This window comes from Cervus canadensis, chromosome 28 (genome assembly GCF_019320065.1).
Source record: "Cervus canadensis isolate Bull #8, Minnesota chromosome 28, ASM1932006v1, whole genome shotgun sequence".
NCBI classification, from domain to species: Eukaryota; Metazoa; Chordata; class Mammalia; order Artiodactyla; family Cervidae; genus Cervus; species Cervus canadensis.
The window spans coordinates 40,027,922-40,042,570 of NC_057413.1; the positions used below are offsets into that span (position 1 = coordinate 40,027,922).

Here is a 14,649-nt window from a genome sequence, read left to right on the forward strand (position 1 = left end):
AGGAAAAGAATCTGGAAAAGAATATATAACTGAATCACTTCTGTGCCCTTGAAACTGACACGATATTTTAAATCAACTATATTTCAGTAAAATTTGGGGGGTCATGGGGCAAGGCATGAGGACTCTTAGTTCCTTGACCAGGGATCAAACCAGTGCCCCTGCAGTAGAATCTTGACCACCTGAACCACCAAGGAATTCCCAATACAATTTTTTTAATAAAATAAAAAATATAAAATGGGAAAAAATAAAGGAGATGGAATGGTTGAAAGAAAGGATTTGAGGTGGGAAGGATCAAGAGGGAAAGTCTAATATATGTCTATGTGTAATCACGTAAGGAAATGATAGAGAACATGGGAAAGAGACCCTGTCTTAATCCTCTAGAATTCTTGGAAAACAGCACACTTCAGATGTACTGCTATCTTCAAATCCCATGTTGGATAAATAAAAACAGATCCATGCCTAAACATGTCATAATGAAGATGCAGAACATCAGAGATAAAGAGAAGATGTTGTAACCAGCCAGCAGGAGGAGACGGGTGATGGCTCACTTCCCAGCAGCAGCACTGGAATGCATTTTACTGAAATACAGCCTCACAGGTCTCTTCTCTTACCAGAGCTAGAGTGATGCTGCTACTACATCAGATCAGGTCATTCCTCGACTTAAAATCCTCCAAGGACTCCCAGTTCATTTAAAAGTCTTTACTGCTGTTCAGTTGCTAAGTGAAGTTGCTCAATCACGTCCGTCTCTTTGCAGCCCCATGGACTGTAGCCTAACAGGATCCTCCGTCCATGGGATTTTCCAGGCAAGAACACTGGAATGGGTTGCCATTTCCTTCTCCAGGGGATCTTCCCGACCCAGGGATCAAACCCAGGTCTTCTGCATTGTAGGCAGCCGTTTTACTGTCTGAGCCACCAGCGAAGTCCAGGTCATGTCCAACTCTTTGTGACCTCATGGACTGCAACATGCCAGTCTTCCCTGTCCTTCACTATCTCCCAGAGTTTGCTCAAACTCACGTCCATTGAGTCAGTGATGCCATCCGCCCTCTGTCACCCCTTCTCCTGTCCTCAATCTTTCTCAGAATCAGTCTTTTCCAATGAGTCAGCTCTTCACATCAGGTGGCCAAAGTTTTGGAGCTTCATCTTCAGCATCAGTCCTTCCAGTGAATATTCAGGGCTGATTTCATTTAGGATTGACTGGTTTGATTTCCTTGCTGTCCAAAGGATTCTTTACAGTCTTCTCTAAAGCATCAATTCGAAAGCATCAATTCTTCAGCTCTCAGCCTTCTTTATGGTCCAGCTCTCACATCCATACATGATTACTGGAAAAACCATAGCTTTGACTAGATGGACCTTTGTCAGCAAAGTGATGTCTTTGCTTTTTAATACACTGTCTAGGTTGGTGATAGCGTTTTTCCCAAGGAGCGAGTGTCTTTTAATTTCATGGCTGCAGTCAATATCTGCAGTGATTTTGGAGCCCAAGAAAATAAAGTCTGCCACTGTTTCCATTTTTCCCCCATCTATTTGTCACGAAGTGATGGGACTGGATGCCATGGTCTTCATTTTTTGAATGTTGAGTTTTAAGTCAACTTTTTCACTTTACTCTTTCACCTTCATCAAGAGGCTCTTTAGTTCCTCTTCACTTTCTGCCATTAGGGTGGTGGCATCTGCATATCTGAGGTTATTGATATTTCTCCTGGCAATCTTGATTCCAGCTTGTGCTTCCTCCAGCCCAGCGTCTCTCATGATGTACTCTGCATTTAAGTTAAATAAGCAGGGTGACAATATACAGCCTTGATGTACTCTTTTCCCAATTTTGAACCAGTCTGTTACTCCAAGTTTGGTTGTAACTGTTGCCTCTTGGCCTGCATAGGGATTTCTCAGGAGACAGGTAAGGTGGTCTGGTATTTCCATCTCTTGAAGAATTTTCCACAGTTTGTTGTGACCAACACAGTCAAAGGCTGTAGCATAGTCAATGAAGCAGAAGTAGATCTTTTTCTGGAATTATCTTGCATTTTATATGATCCAACGGATGTTGGCAATTTCAACTTTGGTTCTTCAACCTTTTCTAAATCTAGTTTTTACATCTAGAAGTTCTCGTTTCACATACTGTTGATGGCTAGCTTGAAGAATTTTGAGCATTACCTTGCTAGCAGGTGAAATGAGCACAGTTGTATGGTAGTTTGAACATTTCTTGGCATTGCCCTTTCCAAGATGGCAGACAAGTCAACTTCAACTAAACTTTGATCTTCAGTATACGCTCATTGTAACATAGTTAAAGTGTTACTGCTCAGTCGTGTCTGAATCTTAATGATCCCATGGACTGCAGCCCACCAGGCTCCTCTGTCCCTAAGCAAGAATACTGAAATGGGTTGCCTTTTCATTCTCCAGGAGATCTTCCCAACTCAGGGATTGAACCCAGGTCTCCTGCATTGCAGGCAGATTCTTTACTCTCTGAACTACCAAGGCACATGTTGTAACATATCAGCAAGCTAAAGGACACCCAGAGGCTCCCTTACAGTTCTAAGGTTGTGGTTTAGTTGCTAAGTTGTGTCCAACTCTTGCAACCCCATGGACTGTAACCCACCCAACTCCTCTGTCCAAGGCCGACCATTAAAGATCAAAAGGTGGGCAGTGACCTGCTTCCTGGAAATAATCTGCCTCTTCCCCAAAATAGTTGAAATAAACCTGCTACTCATTAGCCTATGAAATTACCCAACCCATAAAGGCTAGCCACACCACATTTTGAGGCTGCACTCACCCTCTGAGATGGCCCACACTCTGGAGTGTGTTTCTCTCTGAATAAATCCACTTCTTACCTGTCACTTTGTCTCTCACTGAATTCTTCCTGAGATGAGACATCAAGAATCTGAGTTTCATTAGGTCCTGAAACCAGGTGTGATCTCCGTTGGAAGACTGTGGGTTTTGTCTGTATTCAAGTCTCAGTCTGAGGTGAATGGTTTCAAATATGCCTGCCAAAGCAGGAGATGCGGGTTCAATCCCTGGGTCAGGAAGATCCCCTGGAGAAGGAAACGGCAACCCACTCCGGTATTCTTGCCTGGGAAATCCCATGGACAGAGGAGCAGTGGGCTACAGTCCGTGGGGGTCACAGAGTCAGACCCGACTGAGCACCACCACCTGTGTATTTTATTTTCTCAGCATGTCTTTTGATATAAAAATTTTCCCTCCAAAGGGTTAGCTGGTCTCTCAGCATCATTTTCTCAATAAGCAATTTTTATCTGAAATCTCACTAAGTTGTTTATGAGAGGTGGATTCAGTTTTAGATTTTGTTGCATTTGTGCCTGTGAGACACATTGGTGAAAAAAATCCAGGATTATTTTAGATAAAGCACTCAGAATTTGTCCTGTGAGAGAGAGCTGGGTTAGATTAGGTCAGGGAAACATCTAAGACCCTATGAGGTTCTGAGATCACCTAGAGAGGATATGGAGTGAGACGAGGATGTGGAGGGACCCCAAAGCACCCCCCCGCTAACCCTTGTTCCCATGGTGTCTCCATCCCTGGATGCAGCCTTCTCGGGGGCAGGGGCCATGCCTTGCTCCTCTCTGCATCCTCTCCAGCAGTTAGCACAGTGTCTCCCACGTGACTGGGGTACTTAATAAACGTTCCAGGAATAAACAGCAACCTCATGGTAAGCAGAGGAGATGAGAGTTTAGGGAGTCAGGAAGGAGGACGAATAATAATACCCTCTGACACTTAGAGAAGATTTCTCAGATGACAGCGGATCCTTGAGTTCACTGAATTTCATTCAGCAGTAAGGCTCTGAGCACCTGGTCCTGGGTCAGGTGATGGGGCAGGAATGGGGGCAGAGACATACTCCGATCCACCAGGCAACAAATGCCTCTGTTACGTGCTGGGCGCTATGAAGAGAGGATCAGGGTGTGGTGATCCAGAACTTGGATTGAGAAAAGCCTGGAGGAACAGTGAAAAGCCCTGCTTCAGAGGAGGGCTTGAACTGCAAGGCAGCCAGCATGGCCATGTGGTGAGCACGGTGAACCCAGACAACCACACTGGCCTCAGGAAGGAGGTAGGACTTTCTTCCAAGTGCAATGAAGAGCTGCAGAAAGGTTCCAGGCAGTCACGACAGGATCAGATGGATATTCTAAAGAGATTACCTTTGTGTGTGTGGGTTTAGTCGCTCAGTCATGTCCAACTCTTTGCGATCCCATGGACTGTGGCCCACCAGGCTCCTCTGTCTATGGGGATTCTCCAGAATGCTGGAGTGGGTTGCCATGCCCTCCTCCAGGGGATTTTCTCAACCCAGGGATCGAACCCAGGTCTCCTGCATTGCAGGCGGATTCTTTACCATCTGAGCCACCAGTGAGCCCATGAATACTGGAGTGGGTAGCCTATCCCTTCTCCAGGGGTTCTTCCCGACCTCAGAATCGAACTGGGGTCTCCTGCATTGCAGACAGATTCTTTACCAGCTGAGCTACCAGGAAAGGCCAAGATTACCTTTATCAATACCAATGCCATTTTTACCCCTCCTATGCTGTGTTGTGCATAAGGATATAGAACTATCACTTGCCCCATGTTGATGACACACGCACACACAACCCCCCCAAAAAACAGGCTTAGAGAAATACATGTTTCTTGTTCAAGGTCACAGGACACAGAGGTAGGAAGTGATGATGTAACCAAAAGTGGGTCCTGCTTGCTTGCCACTCAAGGCCACTTAAAAGCCATTAAAGAGGCCAGGTTGGTGGAAAGGAAAGTTTGCTTTATTTTGGATGGGTAATTGTGCACCTGTCCAAAGGCCAACTCTAGGCACCTGTCCCCCGGCAATCAGTGGGCAATAGCTTTTATAGGCTGAGCGAGGGGACTACTTGCAGAAACAGTCAGCTCTATCATCTTAAAATTGGCCATCTTGATTGTTTTAAGTAGTTAATCTTCAGTTCCAGGGTCGGTCTGTTTCGATTTCTTTGAGGCCAGTTCTCAGAACTGTGGCAGCTTATGTCATGGCTACCACATGATGAGCCTGGTCATCATGTAGCTAAGTTTTCCACCTGGTGGGGGCTTCAGCATCTATAAGACAGCTCACAGGATACGGCTCAGAATATTATCTATAGCCGTGGAGAAGAAATTAAAGCTTCTTGACCATGCTTAATGACTAAAGTATTATTACTTGGTCTCCTTTGACTCTCTTTCTTTGTTTCTGCATTTGCTCACTTCTCAGATTAAACCTGTTCTTTGGTTAAAGTTTTCCACAGACAAGGCAGGCAGAGGACATGGAAGACAAGGACCATAGGGTCTTGCTCCATTTCAGTGGGACTGGACTCTCTGCAGAGCCTAAAGCCTTCCTGCCATCTCAGGCTGCCCTCTGAACTGGAATCTTCCCGCTGGGGCCAAAGTCGGGGGCAGGAAGCCAGAGCCCTGGATTCAGAGCAGTGAGAGGCAGGGCTCTGGCTCCCCCCACTCCACCCCTGTATTCTTGCCCAGAGAATCTCATGGACAGAGGAGCCCGGTGGGCTACAGTCCATAGGGTCAGACACGACTGAAGCGACTTAGCACACACTGCAGCCTGTTAGAATGCTTTGAGAGGCTTTCAAAAATCTATTTACCCAGGCCACACCCCAGATCTATTAAGTCAGACACTCAGTCAAGGGGTGAGGGGGAAGGCATTAGTATTTTGCTTCTTAATTTTTCTTGATGCGTGGTATACTTCACAGTGGGCTTCCCTCATGGCTCAGATGGTAAAAAAAAATCCACCTGCAATGCGGAGACCTGGGTTTGATCCCTGGGTTGGGCAGATCTCCTGGAGGAGGGCATGGCAACCCACTCCAGTGTTCTTGTCTGGAAAAGCCCCATGGACAGAGGTGCCTGGCAGGCTACTGTCCATGGGGTTGCAAAGAGTCAGACATGACCGAGCAACTAAGCACATACACAGCACATACTTAACAGTACAGGGTACAAATCTTAAGTTTCAACTCTATGTATTTTTACATGTGTGTGTAAATCCAGGTTAACTACCATCCAGATTAATAGGGAGAATACGACCACTACCCCAGAAGTCTCCTTTTCTGTCGATGCCCCACGCCCACTCCCAGATGCACCCTGTTCTGACTGATGTCACCACACGACGTTTTGGTTTGTGTCTGGTTCCTTGCCCCCTCCATCGTCAAGTCTGTGAGAATCCCCATCACAGTCATCTGAACACAACTTGTTCATCCATTTACCAGTTGATGGACATCAAAGTGGTTTCCAGTGTTTATAAATAAAGCTGCTAAGGATATTCTTAGACATGTTTCCTGGTCCCTGGGCAGCAGCAGTTTTAAAGCCACCAATGTTGAGATCCACCGACTCTGAGGAAACTAAAATCCTGAGGGCTGCTGCAGGAGATGGAATTCAGGGTCTAGGTCCCCCGGGGCCCCCTGGAGTTCCCCCAGACTGGAAAATAATAAACCATGGCTTGTAGAGATTTTCTAGTTGCTGTTCTTTTCCTTTTGAGACCCCAGAGCCTTGAATAAAATCTCCTGGGTCAGAGGGGAGAGAGGGAGTCCTGGGGAGCAGGTGCCTCTGTGGTTAGTATACTAAATCGCTTCAGTAGCGCCCAACTCTTGCGACCCCATGGACTGCAGCCTACCAGGCTCCTCTGTCCATTGGATTTCCCAGGCGAGAATTTTGGAGTGGGTTGCCATTTCCTTCTCCAGGTGATCTTCCCAACCCAGATTCTTTACCATCTGAACCACCAGGGAAGCGTGGTGGCCTCTATTTCTGCGGCTCTGGAAACAGTAGAGGGCACCCTCTCAGGGCCCAGGCACCAGGACGGTGAGGCCCTGGCTGCGACGACAGTGAGCCAGACATCCTCAGCAGACACCGTCTAGAATAGCTTCCTAATCCTGTAGCATGGCACCTCCCACTCCAGAAGAAACCTCCTCAAAAGAGCCATCTGTGCTGCGAGTTTTCATTTATAGCTCCCACAGCATGTGTGAGTTTGTGATCTGTGACTAGATGGCTGCTGACACATTTCTGGACACACACACTCACGTCACCCACATCTATTGCCATGAGGCTGAGGGTGTGATTTCTCCTCTAAGTGGAGCCCAACCCTCCCCTCCACCCGGGCAAAACCCTCCCGCAGCGCCTGCCACCTCTTTGCCTGTCATCGTTGGGGCAGCTCCTCTGACCTCACTCGCCCAAAGCTGCCGTGATTACATTTCCTGCATTATTTTATAATGAGCAGTGTGGAGGTAAAAACAGCGCACAGGGTTTGGGGAATGCCACCCGTTGATAGCCTGCTGGATCTGTGGCCTGCGGAGGTGATCCACGCTGCTGTCAGGGTCTGATTTATCCATCGTCACCTGTAAACCTCTGAGCATTTCTTATGCTCCCTTGTTTTCTTTTTGTCTTTGAGTATCCATTTGCAGCTGGAAAAGCAGAGGCGTGGGAAGCTTTGGAATCTCAGCTCCACAAGGGCAGGGATTTCTGCCTGAGGTGCTCGCGGCTGGAGCCCCAGCAGCCTGGGACAGTGCATGGCCCGCAGGAGAGGCTTGGTAAAGATTTCTGAAGGAAACGAATGGAGCTTGTGATGCATTTTGGTTTGGAAATGCCTGTCTCAGTATCCTCTTCCTGGACTTCCCTGGTGGTCCAGCGGCTAAGACGCTGCGCTTCCAATGCAGGGGGCACAGGTTCAATCCCTGGTCGGGGAAGTTCTGCCTGCTGCGCCATAAGGCCAAAAAAACCCAGAAAGTAAAATCAATATCCTCTTCCTGCTGGACCTCCTTCCTCAGCACAGTCCATCAGGACCAGCAGGGCAGCCACACTTTCCTCCCCATGGCCCGTAAGAGCCTCTTTATCTCTGCAACTGAGAGCACAGACTCCAAAGCTACAACGCCTGGTGCAGCCTCTGCCATTTTGTAGCAGTGGGGCCTTGGTTTCATCCTCTCTCTGCTGGAAATAACAATGGTACTAATGGTGGAGTTGTGGGGAAGACTAAAAGAGTCTGTATAAATGATGCATTTGGAGCTATGCCTTTTGCACATGGCAGATGCTCAAGAAAAGTTACTTATCAATATTACTTTTTTTAGCTTTTTAAAAAAAACTTAACTGAAGGCTATTTGGTTTACAGCCTTGTGTTGGTTTCTACCAAGCATCAACAAGTATTGCTTTAAATAGAAAATAAACTTTCCCCTTTGTTTTAATGAGGTATGATTGACAAACAAACAAACATTGTATAAATTTAAGGTTTGTGGCCTGATGGTTTGGTATCTTCTCTGAAAGGTCTTTTCAAATCTTTTGCCCATTTAAACTTTAAGTTGTGGTAAAATATATACACCATAAAGTGTACCATCTTTTTTTAAAATAAAATTTAAAAGATATTTACTTTTTATTATTTATTTGGCTGTGCCATGTCTTAGTTGGGGTACATGGCATCTTTAGCTGCAGCACTCAAACCCACACTTGTGGCATGTAGGACCTAGTTCCCTGACCAGGAATCAAATCTGGGTCCCCTGTGCTGGGAGCACAGAGTCCTAGCCACTGGACCACCAGGGAATTTCCTAGTTTTTCTATGCTGGGTAACATGTTATCACAAATGTAGTGGGCGAAAACAACACACATGTATTATCTCTGAGCTTCCATAGGTCAGAGGCCTGGGCACCACTGAGCTGATCTTCATATTGTCAGGCTGCATTTTTGTCTGGAGGCTCAACTAGGGAAGAATCTACTCCCAAGTTCATTCTGGTTGTTGGCAGAACTCATTTCCTTGCAGCTGCAAAACTGTGGGCCCAAGATATTTCCTGGCCATTGCTGGAGATGGCCTTTAAATTCTAGAAGCTACCCCAAATTTCTTGTCATGTGGCTCTCTCCATAGGTTGTTCACAGCCTGGCTGTTTTCTTATTTAAGGCTAATAAGGGAAGGACTTTCCTTGGTGGTCCAGCAGTTAAGACTCCATGCTCCCAATGCAGGGGGCCCAGGTTCAATCCCGGGTCAGGGAACTAGATCTTGCATGCCACAACTAAGAGCCCACATGTTGCAACCAAGACCCACCAGCAGAGTCAAATAAACAAATATTTTGTAAAACGACCAATAGAGGCATATCCCCTTGCATCTGCTAAGATGGAGTTTTAGATAACAAAACATGGTTATGGGGGTACCATCCCATCACCTCTGCCATATTCTATGACCTGCAAGTTGCAGGTTATACCTACACTCGGGGGAAGGGAGTATATAAGGGTACAACTCATTGGGGCGTCAGTTAGGGTATGTTGACCATTCTCTCCATGTCCCCCCTTTACAGTTAATTTGTTGGAATATCTGGGCTGTTTGACCGGTGGAGTCCCCCTCGGTCTAGATTTTGCTGATTGCACACACAGTGCAGTTCAACCTGCTCCTTCGTCACCTGGATCTCTGGCAAACTGGCAACTGGACCCAGAGTGCTGACTGGACTCTGGTTGGATCCTTTAGGCAACATTCCAGGTGGCAGTGTGGTCTTCCCTCAGTAGGCACATCATGTCTGGCTGTCTCTTTTTTTGGGATGCTAGCAGTCGTGGCTGCTCAATGCTTATACCAGTTAATTCACAGAGGGTAGCAAAATGATGATTCTATTATTTCATTTATTGGTTGAAATAATTTTTAAAGCAAAGCTTCCTCTCATCTTCATTTGGTTACCCAGTGGCATAGGTCATATAGGGAAGACAGGATAAATGCTTGATTCATTTCTATTATTTACCAGTTTCTAAGATAATAAATAGCTTTCCTATCAAGAGGACCAAATTAATTTTTAATAGCATTATGAACTTATGGGCTTCCCTGGTGGCTCAGTCCATAAAGAATCTGTTGCAATGCAGCAGATGCCAGTTTGATCCCTGGGTTGTGAAGATCCCCTGGAGAAGGGAATGGCAACCCACTTCAGTATTCTCCCATAGATGGAAAAGCCTGGCGGGCTACAGTCCATGGGCTCACAAACAGTTAGCCACAACTTGGAGACTAAAGCACCACTGGCAAGAACCTATAGATTAAAACATATTTGATGGATTTGAATCCATTGCCATTGTTATCATAATTAAAGCTCACATGGGCCAGTGGGAGTCTCTTCAAACTGGTTTCTGAGTCTTTATGACATCCTATTAGTCTTGGAGAACTTCCTGCTAGCTGCTACATCAAGGTAGTCCAGTCTTCTCTTGTCCTTTAAACCTTCCTGTTCTAGACTTAAAATCAGGCATTTTTCCAAGAAGCCCTGACTTTAAAAGAAAAAAGTTTCTTCTTTCTTTTTTAAAAATATTTATTTCTTAAAAAAAATTTTATTTCTTTGACTGTGTTGGGTCTTAGTTGCGGCACTTGGGATTTTCTTCACGTCAGGCAGGATCTTTGGTCATGGTGGATGGATACTCTAGTTGCAGTGCTGGGCTCCAGCCCATGCGGGCTTAGTTGCTCGACCAGGGATCAAACCCACATCCCCTGTGCTGCAAGAAGTTTTAATCACTGGGCCAATAAGGAATTCCCCTTTTCTTCTTTCTTTTTTTTAAAAATAAAATTTCCCCTGACTTCTTTTCATAGGAAATGTTACTTCAAAACCACAGTTTGGGTTCTGGGGTGCTCATTACTGGAGAGTTGATCATTGTATCTTGCTTTCTGGCGGCCAGAACTCGCAAAGGTATAGAATCCCTTGTGAGCTCCTCAGGTATGGGGAGAGAAAGCTGGCGTGTGGGACCTGAGAGGCAATCAATTAATCACTGGCACATCCACGATTTTCTGGCCCTTCCCTTTCCTTCATTTCTGCAGCTCCATTTTATTCCACAGTCAGCAGTTTCTCCGTGGGGCAGGGAGCCTTGGAGGGGCTCTTTCAGGAGTTTATAGCAGCTGGACGGCTCAGCCCCTCCAAACCCCTAGCTCTGAGGCACACCCCAGAGTCACCTGCTCTTCCCAAGCGTGCCACCATGCTTTACCAGGAATATCTGTTGCTTATTTTGGGGTTTTCCTGTTCTCGGGTCACCAGATGCACCCCCCACCACCCGCCTTGATTTTTTTCTGCTTCTGCCCTCACAGATGCAAGTCTTGCAGCTGTCTCTGCACTGTCTTCGCCTTTGTATTTTAAGCTGCATGGAGATAGCTTGCCACCCAATGTGTTGTGAACTTTGCCTGTGGTTTTGGGCCACAGCTAGAGTCACTCGCTCAACTGGTGGCTGGGCTAGCCTGGAAGGTCCAGAGGGCCCCCGGTGGCATTTCTCCCACGTGTCTCCTAAAGGTCACACCCATCCCAAAAGCTGGATCAAAGCAAGTCACAAGACACGCCCAGATTTCAGGGGAGGGAGACTGGCCCCACCCCCGATGGGAGGTGTCTGTAGGGAGGAATGGGTGGGGCCATCTTTGGAGATTCCGACTCAGGCTGGTCTGAACAGGAGCCCAAGCAGATGCCTTAGGAGACTGGGACCAACTGAACTCTGCACCAGCCGCTGAGCGGTGGGGTGGAGCAGGGGGTACGGGGGAGTGGCCTCCAGTCTCAGGAAGGAATTCCAGTGTTCGACTCTGCGGAACTCCACCCAGTATTTAGAGTTTCCACCTGGGGCTGCAGGGCACAGGGGGATGGGTGGTGCCCTCCTTTGCCCTCAGGGTTGGAGCTGTGGAAAGAAAAGGAATTAGCTTTTTCATCTTTCCGCCCTGCCCCTGTCACTTGCAGGCCCTGGAGGGCTGGCAGGACATATGGCCCTGCCAGTGGTAAATCGAGCCGGGAGTCCTGCCAGGGATGGCCAGATGGAGCAGGAAGAAGACACAGATCAACCCTGCAGCTAAGGCTCCCGGGTGGCATTGCAGGTCTGCGGGCCCGTTCCACTGGTCTTGGAGTGTCCACACTGGGCCCCCTCCCTTGCCCAGGCCGCCTGGCAGAATAGCCTCTTGCGGTCTGCAGGGCCAGGACAGCTGAAGGGGAAGGCAGATGACTCAGCGACCGGTTAGGGCCACTCCAACAGTCACGATTCTGTCCCCACCTTGCTCCTCTCCCCGCATGGGGCTGAGCCTCCTGGCTGAATTTGCAAACAAGTCAGCCTGGAGCCCTGACGTTGTGATGGACAGAAGGCAGGGCATTTTCCCCTCTGATGCCTCAGCGTTTTTTCTGTGGCTGGCTGGGAGTGCCCGCCAGCCTCATGCCGTATGAGTTCCTCGTCCTCCACAATAGAAGTGGATGTCAGCAAATTGGAGAGCCATTCCAGCTGTCTTCCTTGCCTTCAAGGTGAAGATTTGACTTTCTGCCTCCAGGCAAATTCCACAGGCTGTGTTTCTCATCCTTAAGAAGCAGAAACAGGGAGTTCCGCCTGCCAGAATTCCCCAGATAGCTTTGCCGATGTCAGGAGGATCTGAGGATGCAAAGATGAGCGTGGATGAGCCCCGTGAACTGTGGAGCCTCCTTGCTCCCTGTGCATGTCATCTCATGGGGCTTGTTCCCTGCCCCCCCCCCCGCCCCCACTAGATGTCATTGAGTTGTTTTGAACAGGGAAACATCTTACAGCTCTGATTCTCACAGTGTAACCTAGGTGTCACCAGGGGATCACGTGGGGAGCTTTACAAAATGTCAGTTTCCAAATCAAAACCACCAATGAAGGGGATAGAGCACAGATAGCTGTAGAAGTCCCAGTAGGGGACTAGGAGAGACCTAGGGAACTTCGGAAGACCGCTCTGAGTTAATGGTCTCTTAAAGAAAGCCATAGGAATGTTGTGGAATGAAGCAGGCTTGCTAAACTATAATATAAAGCCATAAATAAAAGCACGAGATATGCCCCAGGCCATTTGTTGTTGTTTGGGGCTTCCCAGGTGACTTCCTGGTGGCTCAGACAGTAGAGAATCCACCTGCAATGTGGTAGACCTGGGTTCGACCCCTAGGTTGGGAAGATCCCCTGGAGAAGGGCTTGGCAACTCACGCCAATATTCTTGCCTGGAGAATCCCATGGACAGAGGAGTCTGATGGTCTATAGTTGCAAAGAGTCGGACACAGCTGAGCAACGGTGAGCGACTGAGCACATATTTTTTGTTCTTTCATCTCAAAGTTATTTCCAATTCTTTTGGGACCCCGTGGACTGGGGCCCGTCAGGCTCCTCTGTCTCTGGGATTCTCCAGGCAAGCATCCTGGAGTGGGTTGCCATTCCCTTCTCCAGGGGATCTGCCCAACCCAGGGATCAAATTGGTGTCTCCTGCATTTGCAAACAGATTTTTTACCACTAAGCCACTAGGTAAGTCCCATTAGGTGAAAGAAAAATGTCACCACCCTTCTACTGATTTGAATAAGTGCTATAATAATCCTAGTTTGACCTAAGGTCAGACACTCTCCTGCCCAACGCAAAGGAGGAGATAGTGATATAAGCCTGCATGCCTGGGTGTTAAGTTGCTTCAGGCATGCACCATTCTTTGCCACCCTATGTAGCCTGCCATGTGCCTTTGTCCATGAGATTCTCCAGGCAAAAATACTGGAGTGGGTTGCCATACCCTCCTCCAGGGGATCTTCCAGACCCAGGGGTCAAACCCACATCTCTTGGGTCTGCTGCATCGGCAGGCAGGTTCTTTACCACTAGCGCACCTGGCAAGCCCTATGTAGGCTTGATGTCTACTCAACAGAGGTAGTCTTTCCCCCCTCCACCATGTTCCTTTTACTATAAAATTGCAGCCCACATAATCCTCGGAGCAGAGCTCCCTAGCCCGCCTGCTTGCATCTCTCTCGTGAGTCTTATACTAATAAATCTACTTTTGCCTGTCACTTTGCCTCTTGCTGAGTTCCTTCTGCACTGAGACACAAAGAACCTGAGTTTCCGTCAGTGCAGACATCAGGTGAGTGATTCCAATGAAAAGATCATGAGTTCAAGTCCCAATCCGAGTTTTGGCTGGGTTCGAGTCCCTGTGTGAGGTCTGTGCTTTCACCATGAGATACCACCTGACACCCATTAGGATGGTTACTATTATAAGAAAAATAACAGAAAACGATGTGTGTGGAGTAGTGGGAACCCTGGTGCATTGTTGGTGATGATGTAAAATGGGGCAGTCACTCTGGAAAAACAGTATAGAGTTCTTTTGAAATATTAAAAATAGAATTACCCTATGATTTAGCAATCTTATTCTTGGGCATATACCCAAAAGAATTGAAAGTAGGCTCTCAAAGAGACATTTGTACACCCATCTTCATTCCAGTATTATTCACAATAGCCAAGAAGTGGAAGCAACCCATATGTTCATCAGTGGATGAATGGCTAAAGAAAAAGTGGTACGTATGTATGTGATGGGATATCACGCAGCTTTAAAAAGAAGGAAATTCTGTCACGTGCCACAGCACAGATGAACCTCAAGGACATTAGGCCAGTCACAAAAGGACAAATACTGTATGATTCCTCTCATAGGAAGTACCTGGAGTAGTCAAAATTATAGAAACAGAAAATAGAAATGGTGGTTGCCAAGGGCTTCCCCGGTGGCGCAGTTGGTAAAAAACCCACCTGCCAATGTAGGAGACTTGGGTTCGATCCCTGGGTTGGGAGTATCCCCTGGAGAAGGAAATGGCAACCCAACCCACTCCAGCATTCTTGCCTGGAGAATCCGGTGGACAGAGGAGCCTGGTGGGCTGCAGCCCACGGGGTCACAAAGAGTCAGACATGACTGAGTCCACATGCATAGGTACAGAGTTTCAGTTTTGGAAGATGGAAGAGTTCTCGAGATTTATT

General features: G+C 47.4%; 1 non-coding gene across 1 annotated transcript; it reads left to right on the top strand.

Moving 5' to 3' along the window:
- Positions 1–7,591: 7,591 nt before the first annotated feature.
- On the top strand, positions 7,592–7,664 carry TRNAG-UCC. The gene has a single exon. It is a non-coding gene; the product is annotated as a tRNA-Gly (tRNA).
- Positions 7,665–14,649: the final 6,985 nt, after the last annotated feature.